The following is a 10,663-nucleotide window of genomic DNA, read 5'->3' on the forward strand; positions in this document are numbered from 1 at the left end:
TGGTAATTGTTACGAATCATATATCATGAAGACAATAAATTAATGAATCATTGGAAGCTATATCACTTACTTAGTTACTGTACATAATGTAAAAAAAACTTATATTATGGGACGGAAATTGTAGTTTATTTGGAGGGGGTGGCGTCCATTTGGAATAAAATTTTAAGTAAGATAAATAATTATTCCAATTTTTGTTTCTCATTTTTGGTACATAGTTAATTTAAATGTGTCCTATATAATTTTTATGCAAAATTTTAATATACTATGACGTTAAATTTAATTGGCTTCCGCATTTAAATTGGTACCATATCATATTAGTCTATACACTAATGTGCGCATCTTTATTTCCCTCAAAGAAAAGGGAAAATATGCATTATCCTCAAAAAAAAGTATGCATTTTATTAGTGACAGATTTTTGCTAGGGTCATCAGCGTCTTCGGTGGCCGCGGTCTACGCCGCCGTCTTCTCTAGTTCGCTCGCCTGACTAGCCCTATGAGAGCGGCTGCGCAAGTGTCTCTCGTTGACAGTGCGTGCATCAGTAACCTCGCAAAGTCATTCCTCGCGAACCGCATCGCAGCGCCGGCCGGAGCTGCGGCCATCTGGCCGTTCGCCTTTGCTGTGTGCTAGGTCGTCCCCGCTAAATCTGCAATCTCCTCCGACGCCTGCGTTGTTGAGCGGAGTCTCCACATCTAGCAGCAGCGCCGGTGACTCTTATCCATCCATCAATGAAAGGAGCGTATCAATTTACTATGCATTATTTTCCCTTACCCTGCATTTGTACGAACAGGTGCATATCTTTCCTTTGCCTTACCATCTCCTCTCTCTATGAACCAGGAGTAAATTGTAGGCATGCATGGCACGGTTACCAAATTACTTGTTCTAATATTTTATTAAACAATTAGATTCTTGGAATTTTATATTATTTGTGAAACTGGATCTGAATTGCTAGGTAAGAAAGAAAGGTTATAGTAACTGATTAAATGATCTTGCTTCCTCTATGGTGCATACATAACTTTAGAAGCACATCCGTGATGCATACATAACTGATATTGGTTTTGTCAAATCAGTTGAGCCCTTACTCCAATATTGTTATTTATCTGTAAATGCAGAAAGAAGTACCTTGCTGACAAATGAAATAGTTCAGAGATAACAATTTGGAACAGATAAGGCGGCTATGTCTGCAACACATTATATATTTAGTGAGGTAAGAATGCTTGCAATTGTTCTAACTATAGCTGTTAAAATCCAAATATCTAAGAATGGTTGACACTGGGCACCCATAGAGCATTCTTTGTCACAGGTAAAGTGCCAACATGTAAAATGTGCGGAGTGGTACAAAATAGTATTGTAAAGTGGTTGGCTGTAGTCTTAACGCTGATATGGGTTTTTAGCAAACAACAAACTGGAAGGTAGAAATTAATATGCTAAGAATTCAATTGGGTATTGAGCTAGATACTTTCCAAAATGGCATAATATTGAGTTAAAACCGAGTCATTGTGGAAATATATTTTTTAAAAGTACCAAGATTCATACATTTGGGACTGACATGTACTTGAGGAACCATTCCAAGTTCCATGCAAAAATCAGTTTGAGTTGATTGGGAGAATAATACCATGTTAGTTATACCTTACTGGAGGGAATACTTTTCTACATAACCATGCCTTCAACTTCTTAACGGAAGGCTTTGTTCAGAAATTGAATAGGCTATCAGTTTCTCAAAAAGAACTTCTATTCATCTTTGTACACCGGGAACAATGGTTGCTTTTGTGACACAGAGGTATGAGTAATCAGGTAGATGGAAAGACGGACGACAAACAATTTATCGCAAAGAAGTGACAGAATGAAAACCTTCTGAAGTTTCAACTTTGTAATGACACTACCCTCATCTCCTTTTCTTCAACCTTCCAGTATGGCAGAAAAAGGACAATACTCTACAGCAAAGGTGAACTAACACGACACATAATCTGAAAAATACAATCAGAATGGATAATATAGTGTCCAAGTGAATTTGACCTCATTACAAACCTACCGAAGATGTTGAGACGACAATCACACAATATAAAATTTGGTACTTCAGTTTAATTTGGAAAAATCTTAAACCACACGTTGCTAAATGCACTATACAAAATACCAGATAAAGTGCAAGAGAAGTACATATGTTATATACTCCCTCTGTTCCTAAATATTTGTCTTTTTAGAGATTTCAAATGGACGACCACATACAGATATATATAAACATATTTTGGAGTTTAGATTCACTCATTTTGCTCCGTAGTAGTCACTTGTTGAAGTCTCTTGAAAGACAAATATTTAGGAACTGAGGGAGTACATGAGAAGCCTAGATGTGATACTTTTAGGAATCCATGCCAGACTTCCTTATACACCATCCATAATCTTCTCTAAGTAGATGATATATGCCACAGGTCCCAGCATGTGCGCATAGCACAATTGCAAAACTGAAAAATGCATTTTCATCCTAATAAGTAAAATTAAATTTGGAGCCGTCTTAAGTATGGTGATGCTTTCCAAATATGTTAAACTTATTTTTTTGGTGATCTTTACCAAAACCACCATGCAACTGTACGCATACAATACATTGTGCATCAATAAATCTAAAAAAATACCAAAAAAGCGTAAAAAATGATGATTCAGTAGCTAGCTACTACCTGCAAATTTACATTGTCGATGAATCCTGAGAATTTAGAGCAAGCCTGCAATATATGACACAAAGTGAAAATAATACTTCCAGTTCAAGTAGTATAAATCTCAGTTTTATTACTCCACCTTCCAGTAAACCTCATATGTGACTAATTGAAAGTATGGGAAAAGGTGATGATTCCATCGGCTTTCTTCTTGTTGTATTTCTTAGCATGTCGTTGATGTGAGACCGGCTGGGAGGTGTCCGAGGTAGTTCTTGATGATGGAAGCAGTACTTCAACTTACGTGCTAGAGCAAGTCTCGCAGTTTAGAAGAAAATGAGAAAATCTTTATAATGAAATTTGAACAAAAATTACTAATTAAAATGTAAGCCAAACCATAGTACTGTTCTTTCTCACAAATTATTATGAGAAGGTTGAACTATACGTACCTTCCCAGCCCTGCTTTGAAAAGGATGAAAATGTCATAATGGCTACCATCACCATCTTAGTTACTCAATATAGCGTATCACTCAATATAGAAACCAATTGGGCAGTACGATGCCTAGGTGGCAACTTGATTCTTGTTAGTAAAATAGGTGTGCAACATGAGTCTTTTTAGAAAACAGGGATGGACAACATAAATCTAGCTTTGCCTGTGAGTTGTGAGAGTGTTGTTGATGAGGACATCAATACCATTGTTACACCCACAGCCCCTGCTGCTATACATATTGGACCAATCACTAGAGCTCGCGCACGCCAATTAAATTAACAGGTACTTTCGTTTCTTGGTAATGATTCTAATGTTCATGAGAATATGATGCTGCCTAAATTGGATACATTTGTCTTGCTTACAAATGAAGGGCCTAGCTTGGACAAGAGGGATGAACATTGGAGCAAGATTATGCGTGGAGATGATGGCATGTGCAAGGGGAACAAGAACAGAGTTACAAGTGATGATTTCAGGACTTTGAAGCCACCATAATGAGTGCATGAAGCCTTGGACGAAATATACAAGATGCCAATTCATAAATTTCGTCTAGAGGCTATTATAGGTGTTGCGTCACCTTATTTTTGGGCCAGGTCCATGTAATTTCGAAATAGTCAAGTATAGGCTGTTTTTAGAGTCCGTATGTGTGGGGAAACAACAGTTAGGGTTGGTTTCGGACCCCTTCTCCAAGGGCCACGAAATTCCGCCTCTTCCTCCATATATGCAACCCTTAGGGCATCGTTTAGACTTTCGGTTTTGTTTAGATTAAAAGTTCGCCATAGCTGCAACTTCGCGTACTTCGTTCGTGTTCAACGATCAGACCAAGACGTCATAGAACCCCACCTTGATCAATAAAGCTTTCCTCTTATATTCGCAATATCCAGATTGCAATCTTAGTTTCTTGCTTGTTCTTCGTTTGCTTGCAGGAAATAGACCCTCGTGGTCAGGTTGATCGAGCTCCGGTGGGGTCAATAACCTCTCGGAGTTGCTTTAGCGATTGCTACGGCGCGACGTCCTCGCACGTTCGTAGTCGGATCGTCAAAGTCTGCTCCATCAAAAACGATAGCCACCATCTCATCGAAAGACGGGACACATTTGCCTCTATCAAGTGGTATCAGATTTCCAGGTTGCTCGATGAGATTTTAGAGTTTTTTCGTAGTTTAGATCAAGTATGTTCTTCATACCAAAGTCCATGGAAAAGCTACAAAAAATTAGGGTTAGTTCATCATATCCGAACCAATCTGAGACTTTGCATTATCTTTTCTGTATTTGCTTTGTTGAATTTGCGGTTGCATCATCGTGTCTAGTTGCTGGTGTTAGCGTCTAGTCTTTTAGAGTTTCGAGTTCTGTTCACGGGTATTCACGCCGCCGTCGCACCATCATCATCCCCTGCCATATACCACCACCACACCAGATTCATCATCCGCTGCCATATACCACCACCACACCAGATTCATCATCCGCTACCATATACCACCACCACACCAGACACATCGCCACCGCCAAATACCACCATATATCCGCCACATATCCGAGTCCATATATACTACGCCACCAATCCGAGTCCACATATACCACCGCCTGCCCATCACCAATCCGAGTCCACATATACCACTGCCTGTCCATCACCAATACGAGTTTTTTTTTCATATTAGGTTTGTTTTCGAGATCCATCTAGTTTTCGTTTTGTGTTTCCTTGCCTGAATAGGTTTTGAAAAAAAAGTCTGGAGACCCCCGGACAGTTTTTAGGCCAAAATTTCGGGGACCAAATATATTTTTCCCTATCCTGTTTTAGGTCCCAAGGAGCGTTTTGAGACACTCGCCATCATAGTGATTTTTTGTCGCACTTTTTCGTCGTCGCTGCCCTGATTTCCGAAAAAAATAGTCAAAAAAATTTCGTGCCTATCCTATCCTGTTATCTTGACTTGGGAAGAGTTTTGAGACACTCATCATTCTAGTGATTTTTCGCAAAAAAAAGGAGCGCAAATAAAAGAGCGAAAAAACATTTCAGAGTGTGCTTTTCCTTTGTTTATGTGCAGCGCCGTGATTTTGTTAGTGTTCTAGGCTCGCGTCTCTAGCACGGTCTAGCCTAGGACCAGCACAGTACCATCGTTGAGTGTTTATTCAACTTTGCATCTCTGAATTGATTATTGCTGACCCCTTTTGCTACCATATTATAAGCCTTCCCAGCTCCACATACATCTACGCCATACGTTTGATTCTCCCTGGTAATCCCTCTATCCAAGCTTTGAGAGTTTTGACTACAACGGTTGTCGTTCACCACCTGCTGCTGGGTAAGAACTGGTAAGAATTTGAGATTTGCTTGACGGATTTGTGACACCCCACCACCGCCATTTTCTAGTAGTCTGTAGGATCATATTCTGTGTTTCTATTGCTGCTAACCATGGTAGGATCACAAGCCGACGAGACTGACTTGGAGAACATGACGAACAAAGAGTTACATGATAAGTTTCAGCAAATGATGAGTGGACATGTGGAAGATGTGCTAAACAGATTTGAAGAGGCCATGGAGAAGATAGATGGCATTGAGAAGGCGTTCAAAACAAAGCTCGATAACAAGTTTAATGAATTCCTCGCGCTTCTTCCACAACCACCGCCCGCTGCACCTGTCGCACCTCTACAACAACAACAACAACAACAACACCTTCCAAATCAAGTGGGACAAGCACAGCTCGTTCTCCTTAAGCCTGGTCAAACTTCTGGTGCCACTGTACCTACGGTTGATGCTTCTGTAGCTCCTGCTGCTACTGCAGAGGTGGAGGACCATTACGAGGATGAGGTTGATCAAAATCAGAACTACGTGCAACCATCGGCACCACCACCACCAGGTCGTCCTCATGCATATCATCGCAACGGTAGGGCTGCACCACCTGAGGTACGAGATCATGACCATCTTCCTAAACTAAAATTGAATATTCCACTATTTGAGGGTAGATATGTTCATGATATATATCTTACTTGGGAGTTCGAAACTGAACAACGATTTACATGTTTACAATATCCTGAGGAGAGACGTGTTCCTGCTGCTGTTTGTGCTTTCACTAGCTTTGCATGTGTTTGGTGGTCTGAACATTGTAGATTATATCCTATTCCAGCTACTTGGGCTGCTTTAAAACTGTTATGCGTACTCGTTGGGTTCCACCATATTATCAACGTGAGTTACTTCAAAAATTGCAGCGTTTAAGACAAGGAAAAAATTCTGTAGAAGAATATTATCAGGAATTACAAACTGGCATGATTAGATGTGGTATTATTGAGGAGAATGAAGCTATGCTTGCACGTTTTATGGGTTTATTAAATAGAGAGATTCAGACCATTCTAGAGTATAAGGAGTATAATAATATCATTCGTTTATTTCATGTTGCTTGTAAAGCTGAACGTGAAGTGCAGGATCGACAGGCATTGGCGCGAACTAATTTTCCTGCAGGTCGACCTTCATCATGGGCACCACGTGCATCCTCTACTTCCACTGCGCCGTCACCTCCATCTGGTGTCACCTCCAGCCGTGATACAAGAAAGCAGGCACAACCACCACTATCTGCCAAGAGCACACCTGCTGGGCCAGCACGGAGCTCTTCTTCATCCATGGCATCAACAGGGCACAAAAGTGATATTATTTGTCGTCGTTGTAAGGGAAGAGGTCATTATGCGAGAGAATGCAAATCTCAGCGTGTGATGATTGCTACTCAGGATGGTGGGTATGCGTCCGCTAGTGACTATGATGAGGAGACTTTGGCTCTTATTACACGTGAAGAACACTGTGGAGATGATTCTGATAATGAGACGCAATACATGGCTCCTGAAGACGCTGACAGGTATGAATGTTTAGTTGCTCAACGTGTTTTGAGTGTGCAGGTCACACAAGCTGAGCAAAATCAGAGGCATAATTTGTTTCATACAAAGGGAGTTGTGAAGGAATGTTCTGTTCGCGTCATCATAGATGGAGGGAGCTGCAACAACTTGGCTAGCCTGGAGATGGTGGAGAAGCTATCTCTCACCACAAGACCACATCCACATCCTTACTACATCCAATGGTTCAACAATAGCGGCAAGGTTAAGGTAACGCGTACTGTTCGTGTGCATTTTAGTATCTCTAAATATGTTGATTATGTTGATTGTGATGTGGTACCTATGCAATCATGTTCCTTATTACTTGGTAGACCATGGTAATTTGATAAAAATTCTGTACACAATGATAGAAACAATCAGTATACCCTTGTTTATAAGGATAAAAATATTACTTTGCTTCCTATGACTCCTGATTCCATTTTGAAAGATGATATTAATAATGCTAATAAAGCAAAACAGGAGAAAAATAAGAGTGAAAATCAGATTGTGGCAAAAGAATTTGAGCAACAAATGAAGCCTAATAATAAACCATCTAGTGTTGTTTCTGAAATTAAATTGAAAAGTGCATATTTACTTGCCACCAAATCTGATATTGATGAGCTAGATTTTAGCAAATCTGTTTGCTATGCTTTTGTGTGCAAAGAGGCATTATTTTCATTCGAGGACGTGCCTTCCTCTTTGCCCCCTGTTGTCGCTAACATTTTGTAGGAGTTCGCTGACGTCTTCCCACAAGACGTGCCACCGGGATTACCACCTATTCGAGGGATTGAGCATCAAATTGACTTAATTCCCGGTGCATCGCTACCCAACCGTGCACCATACCTTACCAATCCATAGGAGACGAAGGAGATTATGCGTCAAGTACAGGAGTTGCTCGACAAAGGTTATATACGTGAATCTCTTAGTCCTTGTGATGTTCCTATTATACTAGTGCCTAAAAAGGATGGTACGTCGCGTATGTGTGTTGATTGTAGAGGCATTAATAATATTACTATTCGTTATCGTCATCCTATTCCTAGGCTAGATGATATGCTTGATGAATTGAGTGGCTCTACAATATTCTCCAAAGTTGATTTGCATAGTGGATACCATCAAATTCGTATGAAATTGGGAGATGAATGGAAAACAACATTTAAAACTAAGTTTAGTTTATATGAGTGGTTAGTCATGCCTTTTGGGTTAACTAATGCACCTAGTACTTTCACGAGACTAATGAACAAAGTTTTACATGCTTTCATTGGACGATTTGTGGTAGTCTATTTTGATGATATGCTGATTTATAGCAAATCTTTGGAAGAAAATTTGGAACATTTGCGTGCTGTTTTTATTGCTCTACGTGATGCACGTTCGTTTGGTAACCTTGGGAAGTGCACCTTTTGCACCGACCGAGTATCTTTTCTTGGCTATGTTGTTACTCCACAGGGAATTGAAGTTGATAAAGCCAAGATTGAAGCTATTGAGAGTTGGCCGCAGCCCAAAACGGTCACACAAGTGAGGAGTTTTCTTGGACTCGTTGATTTCTATAGGCGTTTTGTGAGAGATTTTAGCACCATTGCTGCACCTCTCAATGAGCTTACAAAGAAGGATGTGCCTTTTGTTTGGGGTACCGCACAGGAAGAAGCCTTCACGGTATTGAAAGATAAGTTGACACATGCTCCTTTACTCCAACTTCCTGATTTTAATAAGACTTTTGAGCTTGAATGTGATGCTAGTGGAATTTGATTAGGAGGTGTGTTATTACAAGATGGCAAACCTGTTGCATACTTTTCTGAAAAATTGAGTGGGCCTAGTCTGAACTATTCTACTTATGATAAAGAATTATATGCTCTTGTTCGGACCTTAGAAACATGGCAACAGTATTTATGGCACAAAAAATTTTGTTATACATTCTGATCACGAATCTTTGAAACACATTAAAAGTCAAGCAAAACTGAACTAAATGGGTTGAATTCATTGAGACTTCCCCTTATGTCATTAAACACAAGAAGGGTAAAGAAAATGTTATTGCTGATGCATTGTCTCGTCGTTATACTATGCTTTCACAACTTGACTTTAAAATATTTGGTTTGGAGACCATCAAAGATCAATATGTGCATGATGCTGAATTTAAAGATGTATTGCAGAATTGTAAAGAAGGTAGAACATGGAACAAGTTCGTCGTTAACGATGGATTTGTGTTTCGTGCTAACAAGCTATGCATTCCAGCTAGCTCCATTCGTCTTTTGTTGTTGCAGGAGGCGCATGGAGGAGGACTAAGGGGACACTTTGGCGTGAAGAAGAAGGAGGATATACTTGCTACACATTTCTTTTGGCCAAAGATGAGACGAGATGTTGAGCGTTTTGTTGCTCGCTGCACTACATGTCAAAAAGCTAAGTCACGACTCAATCCTCATGGTTTATATATGCCTTTGTCTGTACCTAGTGTTCCTTGGGAGGCTATATCTATGGACTTGTTTTAGGTTTACCTCAAACGAAGAAGGGGAGGGATAGCATATTTGTTGTCGTGGATAGGTTCTCAAAAATGGCACACTTTATACCATGTCATAAAAGCGATGATGCTGTTAATGTTGCTGATTTGTTCTTTCGTGAAATTATTCGCTTGCATGGTGTGCCAAATACTATTGTTTTAGATCGTGATACTAAATTTCTCAGCCACTTTTGGAGATGTTAATGGGCTAAGCTGGGGACTAAACTACTTTTTAGTACTACTTGTCACCCCAAACTGATGGACAAACTGAAGTAGTAAATAGAACATTGTCTACTATGCTTAGGGCTGTTTTGAAGAATAATAAGAAAATATGGGAAGAATGCTTGCCTCATATTGAATTTTCTTATAACCGTTCATTGCATTCTACTACTAAGATGTGCCTTTTTGAAATTGTGTATGGTTTCCTACCTCGTGCACCTATTGATTTGTTGCCTCTTCCATCTTCGGAGAATGTTAATTTTGATGCTAAACAACGTGCTGAATTGATTTTAAAAATACATGAGTTAACTAAGGAAAACATTGAGTGTATGAATGCTAAATATAAACTTGCTGGAGATAAGGGTAGAAAACATGTTGTGTTTGCACCTGGAGATCTTGTTTGGTTACATTTGCGTAAGGATAGATTTCCTGATTTGTGCAAATCAAAGCTAATGCCACGTGCTGATGGTCCTTTTAAGGTGTTAGAGAAAATAAATGATAATGAATATAAACTTGAGCTACCTACAGATTTTGGGGTTAGTCCCACTTTTAACATTGCAGATTTGAAGCCTTATTTGGGTGAGGAAGATGAGCTTCCGTCGAGGACGACTTCATTTCAAGAAGGGGAGGATGATGAGGACATCAATACCATTGTTACACCCACAACCCCTGCTGCTATACATATTGGAACAATTACTAGAGCTCACACACGCCAATTAAATTATCAGGTACTTTCGTTTCTTGGTAATGATTGTAATGTTCATGAAAATATGATGCTGCCTAAATTGGATACATTCGTTTTGGTTACAAATGAAGGGCCTAGCTTGGACAAGAGGGATGAACATTGGAGCAAGATTAAGCATGAAGAATACAAGGGTCTAATGTTACAAAGATGCACATCAGCACAACGACACTACGCCTGTGATACTACACTTGCTCTATGCTAGCAGCGGAATAACTCGAAGCAGCGGAATACTTCTA

The 10,663-nt window shown here is 39.8% G+C and overlaps 1 long non-coding RNA gene across 1 annotated transcript; it reads left to right on the forward strand.

Moving 5' to 3' along the window:
* Positions 1-437: 437 nt before the first annotated feature.
* On the forward strand, positions 438-4,185 carry LOC109757217 (uncharacterized). Its single transcript, XR_002231473.3, has 3 exons — positions 438-787; positions 1,110-1,204; positions 3,500-4,185. It is a non-coding gene; the product is annotated as an uncharacterized lncRNA (long non-coding RNA).
* Positions 4,186-10,663: the final 6,478 nt, after the last annotated feature.

This window comes from Aegilops tauschii, chromosome 4 (genome assembly GCF_002575655.3).
Source record: "Aegilops tauschii subsp. strangulata cultivar AL8/78 chromosome 4, Aet v6.0, whole genome shotgun sequence".
Taxonomy (NCBI): Eukaryota; Viridiplantae; Streptophyta; class Magnoliopsida; order Poales; family Poaceae; genus Aegilops; species Aegilops tauschii.